At 45.1% G+C, this 22,721-nt stretch overlaps 1 protein-coding gene and 1 pseudogene across 1 annotated transcript in view; both read right to left on the reverse strand.

The window, feature by feature from the left end:
• LOC137653569 (palmitoyltransferase ZDHHC16) overlaps nucleotides 1-22,721 on the reverse strand; it is a 157,499-nt gene that overhangs the window by 101,652 nt on the left and 33,126 nt on the right. The window lies entirely within an intron of this gene.
• LOC137653827 (piggyBac transposable element-derived protein 4-like) lies at nucleotides 912-9,791 on the reverse strand (annotated as a pseudogene).

Genomic DNA, 22,721 nt, shown 5'->3' on the forward strand with positions numbered 1-22,721 from the left:
AACCCAACACTATTTATAGGAATGACTTATCTCTTGCTTTAGCATTTGACCCGAGGTTCTCTCTCCTGTCCTCGCTAAAATTAGCGGCCTGCAGAAGCTGGTCTTAATAAATAGGATTTCAAGTCATAGGAATCTGAGAGTACTGAGACTTTGCCCAATAACCTCCCTCGCATGGGCATTGGGGAAGCAACAAGCATTATTTCTATACTTAGGATACAGAAGTGAAATGAGTCTTACCTGCAGAGGTGAGGTCAGCTATGCTGGGTACCGTGGTGCTGAATTCTCCAAGGAGGGAGAGAAAGTGAAAGGAAGAAGGAAGCCAGTCATTCTTTACTCATTCACTCAAGACTAACCTGGGTAACCTTAGCCCTAATCCCCCTGCTACTCGTCCATCAAGGAGCTTGACGTGTTTTAGACCACCTGTTGTACAGCCACCACAGGAACAATGGAGAACATATCCATGCCCCTGAGAGTAAAGTCTTGCAGGTAGTGGTCGGTGAAGGTTATTTGACGCTTCCATACGCCTGGTTGCAATACCTACGCCATAAAGTAGTTTTTCTTGAACGCCAGGGATGTTGCAATGCCCATGACATCATGAGGTTTTGGGTTGTTTTTGAGGAGGAGGGTATGGATTGAGATCAAACTCAATGACCTTACAGATCCAGGATGAAATTGTATTCCTCATGACCCTCCTTTAGATCTTCCCCATGCTGACAAACAGTGCTGGCACATGGGGGGCAAGCTGCTACTGTTCTTTTAAGGTAACACCTCAGACTCTCTATATAGAATGGACGGAATCTAGGATCCCAAACACCCGGAATTTGAGTTCTAGCAATAAACTCAAGGATGAAGCTGAGTATTGATTCCCCTATCTCCTTGAGTGGGAGACATCAGAAGATAAACCATGTACCTCACTGACTTTCTTGGCTGAAGCCAAAGGGAATAGGAATAGTTTTCCATGTAAGGTGGTGGTCTGTTGCCTGGCATAATGGTTCGTATGGGGGACCCTTCAGACACTGAAGGACCCGAACCATGTTCCAAGGAGGAGGTCTAAGTTCAGACTGGAGGCGATTAATCTCATAACTCCATATGAGTAAGGAAAATTTCAGCAAGGAGGATATATCTACCCCTTTCAGTTTAACCCTTTCGGTGCAGATATTTGTATGTCGATGTTGCGCAGCTGTGTATATTTTCACTAAAAAATTCAAAATGCTTAAAATTTAATGAAACTACTGGTTTTGTGTTCTGTAGCCTTTCTGTTTTTAGAATTTAACAATATTTCTACTTGAGTATATCTTATTATATCTTAAAATGATATTTTAATTATAAAATAAATTTTTGAATATACTTACCCGGTGAATATATAATAGCTGCAACTCTGCGGCTCGACAGAAAACACACTCAAAAAACTCGCGAGCGATCGCTATGAAGGTTGCGGGTGTGCCCACCAGCGCCAACTGTCGGCCAGATACCACTCTTGCATGTAAACAAACCCTTCAATTCTTCTCGTCCCGCTGCGTCTCTATTGGGGAGGAAGGGAGGGTCTTTAATTTATATATTCACCGGGTAAGTATATTCAAAAATTTATTTTATAATTAAAATATCATTTTTAAATATTTAACTTAGCCGGTGAATATATAATAGCTGATTCACACCCAAGGCGGTGGGTAGAGACCAGAGTTAATTAAGTTTACAGCGTATAAGCTAAGAGTTTTTTCATTTTGACAGTTATCAATATAACAAAACCAAAATATATAGGTACCTGGTAAGGAAGTTGACTTAGACGATTACTCTGCCTTGTAAGTCTGTCTTCCTCACGGAGCCCAGCGATCCTCTTAGGATGCTGAAAGACTCCCAGGAGCTGAAGTATCAAGGGCTGCAACCCATACAACAGGACCTCATCAAACCCCTAATCTGGGCGCTCTCAAGAAATGACTTTGACCACCCGCCAAATCAACCAGGATGCGAAAGGCTTCTTAGCCTTCCGAACAACCCATAAAACAATATTAAAAACATTTCAAGAGACAGATTAAAAGGATATTGGAATTAGGGAAGTGTAGTGGTAGAACCCTCACCCACTACTGCACTCGCTGCTACGAATGGACCCAGTGTGTAGCAGTCCCCGTAAAGAGTCTGGACATCTTTTAAGTAAAATGACGCGAACACTGACTTGCTTCTCCAAAAAGTCGCGTCCATAATACTTTGCAGAGATTTATTTTGCTTGAAGGCCACGGAGGTTGCTATATCTCTAACTTCGTGCGTCTTAACCTTAAGCAAACATCGGTCTTTCTCATTCAAGTGAGAATGAGCTTCTCGTATTAAAAAAATCTGATAAAATATGACAAAACATTCTTTGACATAGGCAATGAAGGTTTCTTAACTGAGCACCATAATGCCTCAGATTTACCTCGTAATGACTTAGTACGGGCTAAATCGAACTTAACAGCTCTAACAGGACATAATACTCTTTCCAGTTCGTTGCCTACGATCTCTGATAAGCAAGGAATATCAAAAGATTTAGGCCAAGGACGAGAAGGCAGTTCATTTTTTGGCCAGGAAACCAAGTTGAAGTGAACAAGTGGCTTTTTTCTGTAGAAAAGCCGATGTTCTTACTGAAGGCATGAAGTTCACTGACCCTTTTAGCCGAAGCCAAGCACACTAGGAAAAGTGTCTTGAGGGTGAGATCCTTCAGGGAGGCTGAATGTAATGGCTCAAACCTGTCTGACATGAGGAACCTTAGGACCACGTCTAAGTTCCATCCAGGAGTTGCCAAACGACGTTCCTTAGAGGTCTCGAAAGACTTAAGGAGATCTTGGAGATCTTTATTGTTGGAAAGATCTAAGCCTCTATGTCGAAAGACCGAAGCCAACATGCTCCTGTAGCCCTTAATCGTGGGAGCTGAAAGGGAGCGAACCTTTCTCAGATGTAAAAGAAAATCTGCGATTTGGGCTACAGAGGTACTGGACGAGGACACAGATGCTGACTTGCACCAGTCTCGAAAGACTTCCCACTTCGACTGGTATACTCTAATGGTAGAAGCTCTCCTAGCTCTTGCAATCGCACTGACTGCCTCCTTCGAAAAGCCTCTAGCTCTTGAGAGTCTTTCGATAGTCTGAAGGAAGTCAGACGAAGAGCGGGGAGGCTTTGATGGACATTCTTTACGTGGGGCTGACGTAACAGATCTACCCTTAGAGGAAGACTTCTTGGAAAGTCTACCAGCCATTGAAGTACCTCGGTGAACCACTCTCTCGCGGGCCAGAGGGTAGCAACCAACGTCAACCTTGTCCCTTCGTGAGAGGCGAACTTCTGCAGTACCTTGTTGATTATCTTGAATGGTGGGAATGCATATAAGTCCATAAAAGACCAATCCAGTAGAAACGCGTCTATGTAGATTGCTTCTGTATCTAGGACTGGAGAGCAATAGATTGGTAACCTTTTGGTCAACGAGGAGGCAAAGAGGTCTATGGTGGGTTGACCCCAAGTAGCCCAAAGACTCTTGCCCACGTCCTTGTGGAGGGTCCATTCCGTGGGTATCACCTGACCCCTCCGACTGAGACAGTCTGCCAAGACGTTCAAGTCCCCCTGGATGAATCTCGTCAACAGGGAGATGCCTCGAATTCTTGACCATAAGAGAAGGTCCCTTGCGATCTCGAGCAGCGTGAAGGAGTGTGTGCCTCCTTGCTTGGAGATGTACGCCAAAGTTGTGGTGTTGTCTGAGTTGACCTCTACCACTTAGTTTTGAAGAAGCCTTCTAATATCATCAAGGCCAAGTGGACTGCTAATAGCTCCTTGCCGTTGATGTGCATGCTCTTCTGACTTGAGGTCCACAGACCCGAGCATTCCCGACCGTCCAGGGTCGCACCCCAACCCAAATCCGACGCGTCTGAGGACAACACGTGGTTTGGGTTCTTGACTGCTAGGGATAGTCCCTCTCTCAGACTGATATTGCTGTCCCACCATTTCAGGCATGTCTTTACTGGTTCGGAGACTGGGAATGATACCGTCTCTAATGTCTTGTCCTAGTTCCAGTGAGAGGCTAGATGGAACCGGAGAGGCAGAAGGGGTAGTCTCCCTAGTGAGACAAACTGCTCCAGGGATGAGAGAGTCCCTACGAGACTGTTCCAACTCCTGACTGAATAAACGTTTTCTTTTCAGCATTAGTTGGACTTCGAGCAGGGCTTGACTGCGAATCTCCATCCCCAAATATAGAATAATCTGGGATGGGATCAGTTGGGACTTTTAGGTTGACCAAAAGTCCCGACTCCCTGGCCAGACTCAACGTCCAATGTAGATCCTGCAGACAGCGAAGACTGGACGATGCTCTGAGAAGCCAGTCGTCCAAGTACAGGGAGGCTCGGATCCCCGATAGATGGAGGGATTTTGCCACATTCCTCATGAGCCTCGTAAACACGAGAGGCGCAGGACTAAGGCCAAAGCACAGGGCTCGAAACTGGTACCCCACATTCCTGTAAACAAACCTCAGAAACGTTGGGAATCCGGGTGTATAGGAATGTGGAAGTATGCCTCCTGAAGGTCGAGAGAGACCATCCAGTCACCTTCCATAAATGCTGTCAAGACAGCCTGGTAGACTTCATCGTGAAGTTTGTCTTGACAATGAACACATTGAGCGCACTTGCCTCTTACGTACTCCTGCAGTGAACATGGCTGCCAGATCATTGGAGCCATCCCTGAGGGACTTGTTCCTGCAGAGAACGTGGCTGTCAGATCATTGGAGCCATCCCTGAAAGCCTTGTTTATGCATGACATAATTGTACAGCAAAACTTCAAACGCTCGAAAATAGCTCTGAAGTCGACCTGTAAAATCTTGGAGCGTCTCATGGCCAGGCGCCAGGGAGAGTCTATGAGGTTTGAGAAGTCTATCTGGGCAGAGGCAGGAACTCCCAAGCCGAGAACTTCTCTCGTGTCATATCAGACTCTCGCTCTATAAGCCAGCTTAAAAGTAGGGAAAGCAAAGGCTGTCTCCCCCAAACTCCTCCTGGTGATAAACCAGTCGCCTAGCAAACGTAAAGCTCTCTTAGAAGAGCGAGAGAGCACTAGCTTATAAAACAACGGCTTCGAAGTAGCTAGGCCTAGTGTAAGCTCTGACGTTTAGGCGAACGAGGAGCAGCAGTTACAAAAAGATCCGGACAAAGATCCTTAAAAATCAGCATGATTTATTTAAAGTCCATAGAGGGCTAAGCAGCTTTAGGCTCCTCTCCGTCTGACAGAGTCCTCTAGGGAATATCAGTAGGAGGGGGAACAGCAACTTCCTCATCTGAAGGAACCTTGTCCGACAATAGCCGAGTCTCAAGCAAGGGAGAGACCTACCGTGGTGGCAATGCTTTACAAGCAGAGTCCACACGCACTGGTGCATTAGTAGCGGACCAGGACGCAACGTCATGTAACTGCTTGACAGTCTGTGAACTGTCAACAACAACAGGTGCGTGAGGACGCACAGCGTCCACTCGAGACTGCTTTGACCGCCTAGTCTGAGCAGTCAAAACAACTCTAGAATGCGGAGGTTGACGCTCAGCGTCAAAACAAGTCAACTCCGATTGTTGGCGAACGTCCTGAACGTCAACAGGAGCATCAGCAAGTGGCCTAACGTCCAAATGTGGCTGAAAATCCACACGAGACCGCATCGAGTGTGGTTCTAAACAACCTGACTGACGTGACTTGGCTACGCCAACGTCAACGGGACGCACAAAGGAACGTTAGGGTGGCTGAAGGCCAGGATCTCGATGAGATAAACGGCTAGGCTCAACGGACTTATCGGCAGAATAGTCTTCCATAAGGGAGGCAAGCTTATTCTGCATGTCTTGCCGTACAACCCATTCAGGATCAACGGGAATGGTTGCGGTAAGAGACGAGGGTAACGTCTGTGACTGCAAAACCTTGCCTACAAAAAGACTCTCGGAGTCTGTGTTACGCTTTTGTTTAGGCGGCGAGCAGTCTTCCGATGACTGCATAGGGTCAGAGCTGTCCTAATGGTTAAAACCAGGACGCTGGACCTGTCCTGAAAGGACTGACTTTCGCTTAAAGGGCCTCGAAACCTTGTTCCACGGTTTCTTATGCGAAAAGCCTTCGGATGACGAGGAGAAAATCGTCTCTCTCGCCTTATGGTAGGGGTGATCTTGGTAAGATACACCTGATACCATAGAGGGAACGTCTGTTCGCTGATCAAGGCCTCTCGAACCCATAAGTCGTACGACATTACTTCTCCCCTGGGCTTGGGAGCTTGCAAGAGGTCCCGGACTAGGCGAACGACAGGCACGAACAGACGAACCCTCGGTCGCAACACTGATAACACTTTGCGCAATATCACTTTATCACTACGATTTTCTGTTTTCCACTTAATTCACTGAAATTGAATTTATTAACAATTCACATTAGGTATGAATAAAACTGATTTCTACCTGAAGCACGCAATTCTACCCTCTATCAAAAGGTTATAATTGCGAAATCAGTCGTATAATGTAAGCACATTAATACCAGCAAAAAAAAACAGTAAACATATTTTAAGATAAAAAGATCAGTGGCTGGGGAAGAGACTAAACACTAGTTCATTCAAAACTACGTTTTCAATCTCTCACCGTACAGTGCCTTGGGACGAGAATAAAAAAACTAAAAACGTTTTATCCTTTCTCCCCGTACAGAGACTAGGGACGAGAGTAACTCGAGAACAACGTTACTCGCTTGGGACGAGATAAAGATCGGAACGTTCTCTCTCCTCTCTCTCCCTCCGTCTGTATCTCTCTCTCTCTCTCTCTCTTGATTTCGCACCGAAGAGAAGAGCCCACTTATGTTTCGTCAAAAAACAAGTTATTTGACCAAAGGAAAAAAAAAACTGAAAGGTTTTTCAATTAAAAAGTTCCTTTAAAATAGAATTTAAAACATTTAAGCTTTGAAAGAAGAATGAACAAAATGTCAGAATCGATTTACTCTTTCTGCAAAGTGAAACCGTGATACTCTCTCTCTCTATCGTAACGATAGAGCGCAAACTGCGTAGCATAAATAAACTAAACGTTAGTTCATCTTTGAAACAGTACGAAGACTATTCAAAGAAAATCTTTCATAAAATATCTACTAAAAAATATTCATTTAATAAGTTTTAAACCATTAGCTCTGTAAAAGTTATTTACGATTGAAAGGGCTCAACGTTGTTTAACTTCGGTTTCCAAGTTAGGACCGCCTACTCTCAGGAAAGGTCGCATATAAACAAATCATTAAAATTTATCTTGATGTTTATTATAAATGGAAAGCTAATCGAAGATGCCTAATAAAGGCGGGTGAGATATAAAATATATAGAGGAAAATCTATAATTAATTTATAACGTGATAAGATAATTGCTAAAAGCCTAAACACACTTCCGTACTGAGGGAAGGGTCGGCCATTTAAAAGTCAAGGAAAGTCCAAAAAACAATCCAAAGTCATCAAAAATTAAATCTATCCAAAAACGAGTTCAAGATTTAAGTTGAAGATAAAACACCTGTACTGCGAAAGCTCAAACCAAAATGAAGTACTTCACCAAATATGCTGAGAAAACTCCAGGTTCTACAGCGAGTATGAATACGTCTTGTCGTCAACGTCGACAGAGAAGAATTGAAGGGTATGTTTACATGCAAGAGTGGTATCTGGCCGACTGTTGGCGCTGGTGGGCACACCCGCAACCTTCATAGCGATCGCTCGCGAGTTTTTTTAGTGTGTTTTCTGTCGAGCCGCAGAGTTGCAGCTATTATATATTCACCGGCTAAGTTAAATATTTAAAATTCTTTGATAAAAGGGTAAAAATAAAGAAAAATCACAAAAATTAATTTTTAAAGATGATTTTATTAATTTCACCAACAATCCTTTAACCAATTTATTGATGACTCACATTTATTCTCTACATTGGCAATGCTTTTTGTAAACTTTATGAAATGTCTCAAAACATGGAATGATACAATGAGGGGGCTTTTCAACACATTGATAACAAGAATAGGTTGCTTGCTTTATTTTACATTCGCCTTTACCTTTCATCAAGCAATTCTTTGGCAAGATAGAGCATACAATACATTGGGGTTTGTATTTTTTGTCAACATATTTGGCTGGAAAATGCCTTTCAGTTAAACTTGATTCCATTGGATTTGAAAACCTACCCCTTCTTCAAGTTTTGCTCCCTTTATACCCTTCTAACTTATTGTTAATTTTTTCCTTGAATTTTGTCTGATCCAGGTTAGCAGTGGGATTCTGAATGTTTTAGCATATATTTGAGTCTGCCAATGCTGCTTCAATAATAGAATGCCAAGTGGGTTGGTACCACTTCCGACTTTCTTTTGTAAAGATATGTTGAGCAAAGCAGATCAAACTTATCAACTGCCCCATATACATATTGTATTCCACATGAACAATAGCTAGTCTATTTCTCTGTCATCCTTTTCTGATAAAAAGTTTAACATTACTGTATATGTTCCTAATGTTCCAATTAACCCTGCTTGTGTCTTGCCAAGAACAAGCAAGCATTTTACCATTATTCCTTACCCATGTTACTGGTAAAACTCCCTTTTTAACTGTTATTTGATTCATATCAGTTGGCAGACCCTTGCTATTCACCCTAACTGTCCCACAAGCTAAAGTTTTATTTTTTCTGAAGTATTATTATTATTATTATTACTAGCTAAGCTACAACCCTAGTTGGAAAAGCAAGATGCTATAAGCCCAAGGGCTCCAACAGGGGAAAATATCCCAGCGAGGAAAGGAAATAAAGAAATAAACGATATAAGTAGTAATGAAAATTAAAATAAAATATTTTAAAAACAAAGATAAAAAGGGATACATTGTTATGAAAGCTGTCCATGTAAACAATGTGACCTTTGTTTTCATAACCATCTAACAAAGACAGAACAACGTGAGTACCCAACCCATCTGATGGTTGACGATCAGAGTCTTCACCAGTATACATACAAAATTTAAGTAGGTAACCAGTATGAACATCTGTCATAGACCATACTTTTATTCCACATTTAATTGAAGCCTTTGATAGTAAACATTGTTTGAAAAATAACCTACCTTTAAAATTTATCATGTTTTCATCAATATTCATATCTCTATTCCTAACATAGTACTTTCCATATAAATCTTGTACCATATCTAAAATTGGCCTAATCTTAGAGAGCCTATCATTTTCATCTTTCTGATCTTTATCACTAAAATGAATAGATGATCTAATCAACTGGTATTTGTCCATAGACAATACTTCTCTGAATCCTGGAGTATCAAATAAAAAGCTATTTTCACTAAAGTAACTTTCAATCGTTGACTTATGAAGTATACCCATTGCTATTTCAATAGCAACAACAGCTTTTATATAATCAGCAGTTACATCTGGCCGTTGGAGGTATCTTGATCTTTTAAGAAAAGGTTGTTTTGTAACTATCATTGATTTAAAATACTTATGTGTTTCTTTTGCAACATGTTCGTAATTTTTTCTTCCGGAAAAAATCCTGTGAAACACTCATAAGGATTCAAGTTTTCAAAGTTAATTATTTTATGAGGGGCTGTGTAATCAAAAACAATATCTAATTTGGTGGGATTATTGTTATTATAATTCATTCTATTCCCGCATAAGGAATTTGTCACATCAACTAGGGATGATGCGCATGTTGCTGGAGCGTCTTCATTTATACTCATCAGTGGTATCATCACAATCATGATCATTTGGTTTATCTATATCTGACCCAAATTATGAATCAGATCAAAATGAAATGTCATCAATTTCTTCTAAAGATACTTAACGAGAACTAGAGGCCATCTTACACCTATAATAGAAAAGAAAAAAAAATCCTACACCCAGTCTGAGGTGTCCAGCCATCCTCTTCACAACTTGTTGCAAAAAGCCTCTCTATGAGAGGAGGTGCTAGACAGTCTCTAGGTGTGAATTCAAAGCAAAGCTACAGCTGTGTGGAAGATGTTGGCATGTTGCTGTTTGAGCAGGTCATGACGTAGAGGGAGTTCCCTTGGAATCTCCGTGAGGCGAGTTGCAGGAGGTCTGGAAACCATTCTGCATGATGCTTTAGCCGAACTATTAGGGTTATCGATAAGTTCCTGCTTATTCTGACCTGGTTGAGGACTTTTCTCATCAGACAAAATGGGAAGAATGCGTACACGTCTATATTCTCCCACCGCTATTGAAAGACATCATGCTAAAGAGCCAGGGAATCCGGACTGGGGAACAGTACAGCGGGAGCCTGAAGTTCAGGGCCACTGCGAACAGGTCCACAGTCAGGGAACCCTACAAAGTCAGGACTTTGTTGGCTACTAGATGATTTGCTTGAGTAACTCTGCTCAGATTGTCTGCAAGCACATTCCGTTTGCCTGGAATGAAGAGAGCAGATGTCACCAAGCTGTCTTCTGCCCAACTGAATATCTCTACTGCTAGATGGTATAGTGGTTTAAGGATTGTGGCCAGATATAGCACGCAGACTGCCTAGTGTCCAAATGCCAATTACACACCAACGTTCACTACACAAAAAGATAAAATGGTGATATACCTAGAAAGCTGAGCAAAAGTTAAGTATTCAAGAGAACTAGACACTAGGCACCACCCCTCAATTTTTTTACTGTGCAAGGGGACCCAGCAAGAACCTCAAATTCCCCTATTATCTTTATTTTAAGAGCCTTGAGCTTGCTGAATAAACAGGTAGTACAGTATGGCCGTTGATTCAATTCTGGGGAAAATCAGCAATCTATAATTAATAGCTCTATCTTCTTTAGGTAAGATCTCTTCAAGCTTAAGTAAACTTTAAGAACATTGGGAGAAAAAATTATATTAAAAGCATGTAAAAAATCTCTAAATTGGTGGCTGAGAAAAGGACAGATTATGCGGGGGGAAAGAAACGCTTACTGCTGACAAAAATAAAAAAAAGTTTTATTTGGAAAAGCAAAAAAAAAAACTACCATAAGAAAATACAGGTCTACAAAACCAGAAGTAAAGACATAAATATCTTCATACAGAACCTCTTAGGAATCAATCCTTTAAATATTTAATCTACATATACAAGAATAAATAAAGACTAACATAACTGTAAATATTTGGGCTAAATTCAAATGTAATTTGACAGGTTACTTAAGTTAGGATCAAAGGGATAGTAAAACAATGTTACCTATCTCTACATTCTCACTTTTGCATCAGAGAAAGAGGCCCCTCCTCTTGATTGCATAGTCACACAGACAAAAACGAGATATAAAATATGTCCTTTTTTCAAATAAAGTCCTATTTGGTTTGTGATGCACATTTTCTAGCATCTATCATCAAGAAAGAGCTTTTTCGGTCAAGGTCAACATTGTCAAGACAAAGTTTCAAGCTTGTGACATAAGAAAAATGACAAATTTGTAGATAATTTGTATTTTTCTTAATGATACAAACCTTTAGCTATTTATTAGGGGTATTACTTTCAGTGAAGCTGAAAGGACGAACCACTAAAATTTTAGCGAGGGTTAATTACCCATCCTACTAGTAAGTGGGGGTAGGGGGTTCGCTTGCTACTGCTCCATCTCACACACCTGTGATCCAGTTCTCTTTACTTGGAGGTAGGAGATCAGGGGGGATAGGGTCAGCGGGTAAGTTTATATAAATAGTTAACGGTTTGTATCGTTAGGGAAAATACAAATTATCTACGAATTTGTCATTTGTTCCGTAACTAGAGTACAAACCTACACTATTTATTAGGGGTGAGTCACCCATTGGGAGGGTGGACATCCCTGCCAATGTCAGGTCTGCAGTCTACACAAGCTGTGTGTTGAGATAAACAGTGTGACTGTCAACGTGAAAGTTATTCGGAGACACTTTAGGAAAAACTGTTGGACCTAGACTTTCCTAATACCACCTCGCTAGAGTATGGAAACACAACAGTACTGACACAGTACTAGGTACACAAGGGAGCATGGTTTACCCGCAGTGGTTGAAGTCATCTTGTGCAGAGAACCCCTGCTGTTGCTTTCCCCATAAGAGGGGAGGATAAAGAAAAGAAAAAGAGCCAGTCATTCCTTTTCATTCATGCAGACTAAAGTCAGGTAACAATGCCCTCAACCTTCTGCTACTTGTCCAATAAGGAGCTTGAGGTATTCAACCAGCTGTTGAGCAGCCACCACAGCACCGATAGAGATCGTATCGAGTTACTGTAGGTCACGTCTTGCAAGAGAAAGAGTTGTGAAAGTCGCCTGGAGCGTTCACACCCTTGCTTGTAGAACCTGCATCACAGGTTGCCGGAGGATCTGGATTAAGAGCGTAATTGATGACTTTGTGAATCCAGCAGAGATGATGTTTTGGTGATCCTCCTCTCGTCTCTCCCACTGCTGACGACAAGAGAAGGCACCTGGGTGGGCTGTTGCCGTTCTCTTGGGGTAGAGCCTCAAACCTCTCCCCTGGTACAGCACCAGAGGATCTGGATCATCAGTTACTGAGTGGAGACTTGTCTGGAAGGGGTTGGATCTAGGAACTGTCACCTCTGGAGAATGTGTCTTGGCAACAAACTCAGGAATGAAACTCAAAGTTGCCTTTCACTCTTCCCCTTGAATGGGCGATGTCAAATGAGAGATCATGAAGTTCCTTGACCCGTTTGGCCACTGACAAAGTGTGTAGGAACACTGTCTTCTAACCCAGGTGAAAATTTGTTGCCGTGTGAAGTGGACCGTAGGGAGAAGTGATAAGGGGATATCCCTTCCTTTCACTTTGAAGGTGAGGCTCAAGGTTGAGTGATCGTCTTTATGTGTCGAAACTGAGAAGGGGGAGTTTTCCTCCTGCAAATACTCAAGGATTCCACTATTGGTGGAATAGATGTATCGAGTGGAGAGATATGCTTTCCCATGACACCAACCACAAAAGACATTCTACTTTGCCTGGTAGACTGATGCTGAGGAATTACTCAGATATCCAGACAACCTCTTTGCAACTTGTTGTGAAATAAATCTCTGAAAGAGGAGGTGCTGGGTAGTATCCAGGCGTGCAATCATAGCGAAGCTATAGCTTGTGTTAGATGTCGAAGTGTGGTTGTCTATGATGTGGAAAGGGTTCTCTTGGAGGGTGCAGAAGGTTCGAAAACCATTCCAGATAATGCCATAGCGTAGCTATGAGAGACCTTGAAAGGCTGACTGATTTTTTAGTCTTGGTGAGTACCCTTTTCATCAGACAAAACGGGGACAAGACATAAACGTCGTTGTTGTACCCACCATTGTTGGCATGCCTCTTGCCAGAGAGCCTTGGGGTCTAGGATTGGGGAGCAGTGGAAGCCTGAGGTTCAGTGTCGATTGGAGAACCCAATAAAGTCAGGACTTTGTAGGCTACAAGGTGATCCAAAGACCATTCGGTACACCTTATATGAGATACTGTGCTCAGATTGTCGACGAGCACATTCCTCTAGTCTGGAATGAAGCGGGCTGATAGCGGTACTGAGAGGACTTCAGCCCATCTTAGTATTATACTATTGGATGGGAAGAGGCTGCGAGAAAGTTCCTTCTTGCTTGTTGATGTGAGCCACTATGTGGTGATGTCACTCAACACACCACTGAGTGGCCCATCAGGAGCTGATGAGGGTGTTGAAGGAATGGAAAGTTGCCCTTCATCTCTTAAGAGATTTAAGTGAAGGTACTTTTGGACTCTGTCCAGAGGCCTGAGGTCGTGTGGTGCAACATGATAATCCCTCCTCCCTTCTTTTGATGTGTCTAAACACAGCATCAAATCCAGGGGAGGGAGGAGGATGAGAAGGTTACACCCCTCTGTAGATTCTCGATTGCCACCCATCCCTTGAGGTCCGTCCAATCCTCTGGTCCCATGGGGATCAGAATGTCCAGGGAATCGAAGGCCTGACTCCAATCGGACTCATAGCCGCCACTGGAGAGAACGAATCCTGAGGTGGCCGTTGGAAGCTAGACGGGCCAGGAATGATAGGTGTCGGAGGAGACATAGCTACTCTGGGCTGGGAGTTCTTCCAGTCTTGAGAAAGGGTCTTGTGACCTTTTCTAAGCCTTGTTATCTTGTCTTGGATGAGAAGTTTTTTGTGGAGATTGGTGTCAGAATCATTACCAGATATACCAGTTTTCTGAGATGGAAGCAAGGAAGACTTCCCAAGGTTTACCATGATCACCAGATCTTGGTAAAAAAAACTTTAGAAATTTCGGTGCTGACGCAAAGTTGTCACCGAGTCTGCTAGTCGTCCAGAAAAATGGAGGAGACGGATGCCGATCCTGTGAGCCCAGGATGGGTCCTGTGGAAAGACTGAAGCACAGTGCCCTGAAGTGGTATTTCTTGTTATCTGAATCTCCGATACTTCCTTGAAGATGGATAGTTTGGGATCTGGAAGTATGCGTCCTTTAGGTCTAGCATGCCCATGAAGACCTGTGGTCTTACCCCTTGTCCAAACTTCTCCAACTTGGTGTGAACATCGGCCCAAAGGGCTAGCTCCTTGCGGATCTTTTCACATAGGAGTTTGTTGAAGCTGAGGTCTTGACTCGTGGAGGAAAAGATGGGACGTGATACCCTGTGTAAGGATTCTTCCCTGGGAAAGAACTCCTTTAACTGATAGAAGTGGGTAAGGCAACGCTTGACCTTACCATCCGCCCTAACGGGGTTGATGCTATTCCTTAGAACAGCATCGTTCTGGCGAATGTTAACCAATGGTCAACGGCTGGGTTTCGTGGCTACTGTGCAGTTGGTAAGTGCTCACGAGTAGTCACTTGTCAACAAGCCGCTGATGGGGGCTATCGATCACCTGCCGATTGCTTTAGTGGATTGGTGTGATGGCAAACGGCGAGTAACGAGAAGTGTGTTGATTGCCTTCCAATCTAGGGAACAACGGGCAGAGGTTGACTAGAGAGTCTGAGTGACGAACTGCCGATGATCAGCATATCGGCGATTTATGAGCCGAAGATGGTAACTGACAAGCAGGTCAAGGCTGGTCAGTCAGCTAAGAAAGGCTGGCAATCAATGAGTTGGCGATGGCGATTGGCTTGGAGCACCCTGCGAAACAGCAGAATGGTTTAAGGATCGTTAGTTGGTGATCAGCGAGCCATTGACAATCAGCGCTCGGAGCTTTAAAAGGAAGCTTGGAAAGCTGACGATCGAGAACCGTATGGTTAGAGAAGGTTCAACGATCGGAGTGTTGAACTAATGATCGGTGAATGGAGATCTAGTGATCGGCGATCAGAGCATTAGCAAATGGTAAGCTAGCAATAGGTGAGCTAGGAACAGCTAACTATCGAGGACTGGCGATCGGCGTGCATGAGATCAGTAAGTTGACAATTGGCTATTAGAGAGCTGGGGGTCAGTGATCAGCGAGACTGAGGTCGATGATCGGAGAAAGACAAACTAGCAATCGGCGATCTAGTGATCGACGATTGGCAAATTAGTGATCAGCAAGCAGATGACTGGTTATCAACTAGCAATTGGCAAGCTAGCAATCGGAAATCAAGCAATCAGCGAGACTTGAGGTCAATGATCAGAGAAAGATAGGCTAGCAATTAGCGATCTGGCAATTACCGATCAGCCGGTTGATAATTTCTCACTCGTAGAAGGCGGGCTAGCAATCGGCGTTCGGTGGATAGTGAACGGCGATTGGCGAACTAGACACTTAGAACCCTGCTGTTTAGGGCGCCCTAGCCATATTTGTCAGCGGTCTAGAATCTGGTTGTTTCTTGTGTGGCTGAGGTTGGTAAGGCTTCGATGTTAAGGCCTTTTGGATGAGGAAGTCATGGTTAGACTTTCTCCATTTTTCAGCCACCCGCTCGACATCCTCTGGATTGAAAAAAGAGCTCCCCTTTAAAGGGAGCTTCTCAGCCTAGATACCTCGGCTTAAGGGTGTTGCCAATGGAACTTTCCAATGAACGAGTCCTTCCTCTTCAGGATGGTGTTAGCCCAAAGGTTCACCACCTGGTGGGAGAGGAACTACTGCCCTGGTGAGGGACAAGAGGAAAGTCTCCATCAACTTTCTCGTGGACTCTCGAGACCAGTCCTGAGACTGGAAACAGTTGTCCCACTCAAGAACGAGGTTGAGAGTCCCGTTACCTTCTCAAAGGGAGTATTCTTCGAGAGTGCCTCTATCAAATGGTCGAAAGGCAAGGCTAGGAGCAGTTCATTGAGGATTTCATAGTATCTTCTCTGCTGTAAGTTAGGCTGCTGGAGGAGTTTCGCGGTGGCTTTGGAGCAAAGGGAGGAGGAAGAACCTGTGGCCTGAGCCACTGCCTTCAGCCTGGCACTCCTAAACCCCTTTGACCAGGGCTAAGCTGCTCTGGCCTTCAGGGATCTGTGGGTGCCATATACAGTACCTGGTCATGGACAGTGTCCATTACCTCAAAAGGAGGTGCCAATGGATCTGGCAGCCTGTTAATGGTATGTATGCAGGTTAGAACCTGCTAGAAGGCGTGTTCTGTCTCCTTTTGCTCCACCTATGAGAGTTTAGGGATAGCGGAAGCTGGCAAAAGATCGTCTTCATGATCAAATTGCTCATCCACCTCCGGAGCTCTCGTCCATAGGAGCCCAGGGTGGGTTGAAGTCGTCACCGGAATAGGCCGTTGACAGGGAAACTCCTGTTGATGTGCTGGAAGAGACCACCCTCTGCCTCTCATACCAAGGTGGGGAAGCTCTGTCCGAAGACTTAAGGATCGTAAATAAGTCCTTGGGTTGCCTGCTCTGTAGAAGGAGGTCCTCCATCAGAATAGGCCTTGCGGCTCCCTGTGCCCTACAAGAGCAATGGTCCTTTACAGGAGGGGGATAAAATGTCATACAACACTGGAGGGCAAGACTCCCTAGGCACCACCTCAATCGGAGTGAGGCGGAAGGAGTATGAAAGAGATTGCCCTGTCCTTCTTAAGAGGAGATGGTCTGATACTCTTCCTCTTACCCTCGGGATTGGCCTAAGGAATCCTGAACTGCAGGGGACTCCTTTGGGCACTGACAAGTTGGCGAGCGATGATAAGTTGGGGAGCGCTGGCAAGTGAAAGTGCGCTGGGGAACAGGAGATCGCTGGGGAATTTGAATGCGCTGGTGAAAAGGCGAGTGCTGAGGCAACGAAGAGCGCTGAAGCGCTCGAGAGCGCTGACACACTGGAGAGCAAAGGCGCTCTGTTAAGTGTTAATGTGCTGGAGGGCGCTGACAAGATGCTGGTGAGCACTCGTGCACTGAAGGGCGCTGGCGAGCGTTGGCACGCAGCTAAACACTTAAGAAATGCAACACGAACAGGCAGATGATGAGTCGGTGACAGGAATGGTGAAGGCAGGTCAGCAGGTCGGCGTGAAAGTTGAACTGGAACCGAGATGTGCCCTTTAGAAGGGCGAACATCCACCAACGGGGATCGCAAACGATCCACAGAAGAGTCCACGACCGAAGTCAGAGGACTAGCTGCAGCGTCGTAAGGAGAAGGTCCAGGAACAGGCGAAGGTCGAGGGCTGGAAGACGACTGAAGCGGAGGCTCCTCTGCAGGAGACGGCTATGAGGATGTGGCTGAAGAGCCAAAGAGGCGCCTTTCCATCGACAGTGAAGGGCCACCTCTAAGCTGACCTTTAGAAGCAGGAGCTCTCCGCAGAGGAGTCTCTATGAGTGAACTCCCCCGAGGAGGAGAAACACTCGCAGGAGAGACCGAAGAAAGACTAAGTTTCCCCTCAAAGTATGAGCTGGAACGGGAGGAACAGTCGGCAGCAACAGTGGGAGAGTTTGAAGGTGCAGGGGCGTCAGCAACGGCCACAGAAGACCCCTTAGACAATACCACGTCGACACTCAACAGAGGATCTACCCCCGATGTTGACGACGGCTGTGCACTAGCACCACGAATGATAAGGCGCAGCAAGGAGTCCTTGGAGGGTAGACCCGGAAGCCCCAAGGACGACCACACCTGTACAAATGGAGACAGAGGCAAGGCCTCATCCGGAGGGAGAGGTGGGGCCGCTTCACTAGAGGGAAGCAACACTATCTCTCAAGGACCAGGTTTGGCTGTAAATTAAAGGGTCTACGCTATTACTTGATAGTCTCCCGGAAGAGACCGAACAAGCAGGAGCTTCGGAGGAAGGTCGGGAAGCGGAAGAAGAGGTCTTGGGTATTTTCCCTTTCAAAGGAGAAATACTGTATCCCGCTTTGACTACTTCTTCCGCCATCGCCTAAATCTTTCCCACTGGGAGGCAGACCACTCCCGACACTCATTACACCTGTTACCACTATCACACCGTTGACCTCTGCAGGCGGGACAAAGGGTGTGGCGATCGGTGTCCAAGGCCGACATGAAGGTTCTGCAGGGCCGATCTTTGAGACCAGGGCAAGTCTGCATTGTCGCAGAAGTCAACACACACACACACTAGTGAAAGAAAAACCACAAACAAAAGCATTAAATGGCAGTCCAAATAAGTGAAGGATGAAGAACGGCAATGACTGTACACCATCCAAGTTAAAAGCAAAGTGAGCTAAATCACAGGTGTGTGAGCAGGAGCATTAGCAAGCTAATACCTCCTAACCACACTAACTAGCTGAATGGGTAGTTAACCCTCGCTAGATTTTAATGGCTCGTCCTTTCAGCTTAGCTAAAAGTAATAACCCCTAATAAATAGCGTAGGTTTGTATTCCAGTTACGGAACAAAAGTTAAAAAAGGGATTTTGACGAAGGAAAAATCTATTTCTGGGCGAGAGACCTGTGCCGCCCAGTGAAATGCTCCTTATGCACCATTTCTAAGGAATATAACTGCTAATATTACCAGAGAAAAAATGTATAGGAATGCTAGGTTGAACTAGCTCGCTCACCTAATGGTGTCGGTATAGACTGGGGCGAAATACCAGAGGTCTCGTACCATTTAGACTTCTCCTCTTCGAAATCCCTCAATAGTGAGGTGCAGTTCAACCTCCCCTGCCTCGCAGACCAGTACTACTAACTCTACCCACGCTTGCCCATCACTCCTTACAGCACCCCTAAGTTTGGGGTCTGATCAGGGGGGGAGCAACTAGGGTGGGTTCACTGGGCGGCACAGGTCTCTCGCCCAGAAATAGATTTTTCCTTCGTCAAAATCCCTTTTCTGGGCTCAATCCCTGTGCCGCCCAGTGAAATAGTACCAGAGAAAACGAACCCAAACTTCATTAACTATAAGGGAACGAATTAAAATCAACATAACAAACAGTGGTTTAATCAAAAGTTAACGTAGAAGACGGTCGTCTTTAATATCAGCATGATAAGATATAATATCCCAGGAAGGGAAGACAAATGAACAGTAAACTTGAAATAAAACCAATTAAGGTCAAACACTGAAACAAACTATATAAACTTGGACACTAAAGAAATACAGTTCGTATGGTAAAAGTAAATTGATCAATGATAATAAAATAAGCAATGTTACGAAATGGGAACACCCATGGGTGTGATATAACAAACCGAACTCAGGTAGGAACTGTAAGTGAGGCAGGTAAGAGGAAGAAGGTGGAAGATATCGGATTCAGGAATTAGTTAGAAGGAATTTGTCCGGGGGATACCACGCTCCCTGCGGCTACGGTAGCGAGTTGAAGGGCCTCTAAATGTTTAAGATAGTGCCGCTTGAACACTGAAGGGGATTTCCATCCGGTATACTTAGAGAGATATGTAAAGTTCATATGATGGAAAAAATTTATTGAGGTCGCTACCGCCCGAATGTCGTGGACGTGAGGAAAAGACTCTGGATTGGCCTGTTTAATGAAATACAAGATCTGTTGTCTGATCCCTTTCAAAGTTATAGTCCCTCCCCGCTCCCTGATGAACAAGGGTCCCGAGGTCTTATAGGAAGTCCTTGATAGAAAGGACTTTAGAGTGGTAACCGGGCATAGGGAAGGATCCTGAGGGAGAGGGATAATTTTCCAGGAGGACCATCTATTCTGAGGGTCTTCATTTTTGGCCAAGAAGACCTTGTCTGGGGAGAGGAGGACCTCTCCTGACGGAAGGAACTCTATGTGGCCTGGGTCCCTTGATAAGGCAGCTAATTCCGAAATCCTGGCGCCAGATGCTAAACTCACAAGAAAGAGAGTTTTCCTGAGTAGAGGGATATACTCACATGAATCGTTGACGGTTTCTGACGCTAGTTTAAGAACATCATTGAGAAACCAGGAAATCGAGCTAGGACGAGAAGATGGTCTCAGTCTGGCACAGGCTCTTGGGATCGAAGCTAGCAATGAATCTGTTAGATCTATATTAAAGCCGATTAGAAAAATCTTCTTCAAGGCAGACTTGATGGTAGTAATAGTGTTAGCTGCTAAGCCCGACTCAAACAAGGTTCTAAAAAAGGTTACCGTTAGGTTTAGTGCCATAAAGTCAGTATTAGAATCCTTCAAAAACTTTGCTAGTTTTTTGACCGCTGAGTCATATTGACGAAGAGTGGAGTCTCTTGTCAGATTCTAAGAATAAAGTATTCTGGGGGTCTATGTTAGCCCCTTTGTGTGCCGCAAACTTCATGAAGTCCATAAAGTTAGGGTGTTCTGAATGTTTGAGGAAGCGAACACAGTGCACGTTTGTACTATCTGGGTCAAAGTCGGGTTGGGAATCTGGTGAGGGTGGAGATTCAGCTCCAGTAAAAGAGGAAACCAATTGCTCTTGGGCCAATTGGGGGCCACCAGGGCTACTTGACCTTTGAAGGTTCGAAGTTTGTCCAGCACTTTCATCAGTAAGTTCACCGGTGGGAAAAGGTAAATCCTTTCCCAGGTGTTCCAGTCGAGAGACATGGCATCCGTGGCGTAAGCCCGAGGGTCCAGGTTGGGGGCCACATAACATTTCAGTTTGTGGTTGGATTCCGTCGCGAAGAGGTCTACCTGGAGATCCGGCACTTGGGAGAGGATCCATTGAAAGGATTTGCGATCTAGTGACCATTCTGACTCCAACGGTACTGTCCTGGAGAGTGCGTCTGCCACAACGTTCCGAACTCCAGCCAGATGGACGGCGGATAGGTGCCATTGGTTTGAGGCCGCCAGGGAGAAGATTGCCACCATCACGTGATTGATGGGACCTGACTTGGAGACCCTCTGTTTAGACAACGGACTATGACTTCGTTGTCGAGGACTATCCTCAGATGTTGTTTCTTGGCCGGGGAAAGACGTTTCAAGGTTAGTAAGACAGCCAGGGCCTCCAGGACGTTTATGTGAAATTGTTGGAACATTGTGGACCAAAGGCCCTGAACCTTCCTGTGTTGGGAGTAGCCTCCCCAACCTGATAGGGAGGCATCCGTGTGGATGACTATCCTTGGAGGGGGGTACTGCAATGGAACCGACTTTGATAGGCTCTTGGCGGTTGTCCATGGGAGAAGCCTCTTCCGAAGAATGGGAGGAAGGTGTGTCTTCTTGTCTCGACGTTTGTTGTTCGCTCTGGAGCGCCAAACTCGGTTGATGTCTTTCAGTTTCGCTTTCAGAAGGAGGTCTGTCACTGAAGCGAATTGTAGGGACCCTAGAATCTTCTCCTGGTTCCTTCTGGAAGTTATCTTTTCCCCGAGAAAGCGTTTGGTATTTTTCGCAATCTCTATCCTCTTGGACCTGGGGAGACATAGAGTGTGAGAACGTAGGTCCCACCGTAATCCCAGCCACTGAAATCTGGTCTCTGGTGTCAGACGAGACTTTCCGAAGTTTATTTGGAATCCCAGAAACTGAAGATACTGGATCACCTTGTTTGTTGCCTTGAGACAATCCTCGACGTTGTCTGACCAGATTAGCCAATCGTCCAGGTATGCGACGACTTGGATTCCGTGGGATCGGAGTTCCTGAATGACCGATTCCGCCAGTTTCGTGAAGATTCTGGGCGCGATGTTGAGCCCGAAAGGCATCACTTTGAACGTGGAAGCCTTGTCGTCCAGTCTGAATCCTAGGAATGGGCGGAAGTGTCTCGCTATTGGAACGTGATAGTAAGCATCGGTAAGATCGATGGAGGTGGTGACGGCCCCACGGGGAAGCAAGGTTCGCACCTGCGAGACGGTAAGCATGTGAAACCTGTCGCATTGAATGGACAAGTTTAGTCGGGACAGATCGAGGATGACCCTCCGGCTGTCGGAGTCTTTCTTCGGAACGCTGAATAAGTGACCTTGAAACTTCAGATATTTTGTTTCCTTGATCGCGTTCTTGCGAAGAAGATCTTGGGTAAACAGAAGTAGGTCCGGTGTCGAGGGTTGATGGAATTTGTTCGGTGGAGGAGGCCCTTCTATCCAACTCCACCCCAGGCCCTTGGAGATTATGCTGAAGGCCCAAGGACTGAACCTCCAGCGACTTCGGAACACATAAAGTCTCCCTCCTACCTGAAGATCTTCAGTAGTTGGAGGTTTTACCGCCTCGGCCACCACGTGACCCTTTTCCACGGGAGAAATATCTCCCTTTGCCTCTGTTCTGAAAAGAACCTCTCGAACCGGGGCCCTTGCCTCGTTGGTATCCTTGGGAGGAAAACCGGGACTCATAGACCGGGTTATAAACAGGAGAGGTAAACGAGTTCGAGGCCACTTGGCTTTCAGGGACGAGGACATACTTCTCTTGGGGCTGAGACTTGGAGGTAGAGGGCTGGATGCCCTGAGAGACCGGGACTGACTGGACTACTTGAAGAGGTTGGCGGAATTGAGTAGAGCTATAAGGGCGTAGCCTCTTTCTGCCCCGGGAGTGAATGCTCGATTGTTCGAACTTCCGTTTGGGAGTGAGACCCCAACGGACTTTGAGGCTCTGGTTCACTCTGGCAGCTTCGCTCAATACCGAGTTGACCATGTCCTCCGGGAATAGGTCCGGACC

This window comes from Palaemon carinicauda, chromosome 14 (assembly GCF_036898095.1).
Source record: "Palaemon carinicauda isolate YSFRI2023 chromosome 14, ASM3689809v2, whole genome shotgun sequence".
Classification (NCBI taxonomy): Eukaryota; Metazoa; Arthropoda; class Malacostraca; order Decapoda; family Palaemonidae; genus Palaemon; species Palaemon carinicauda.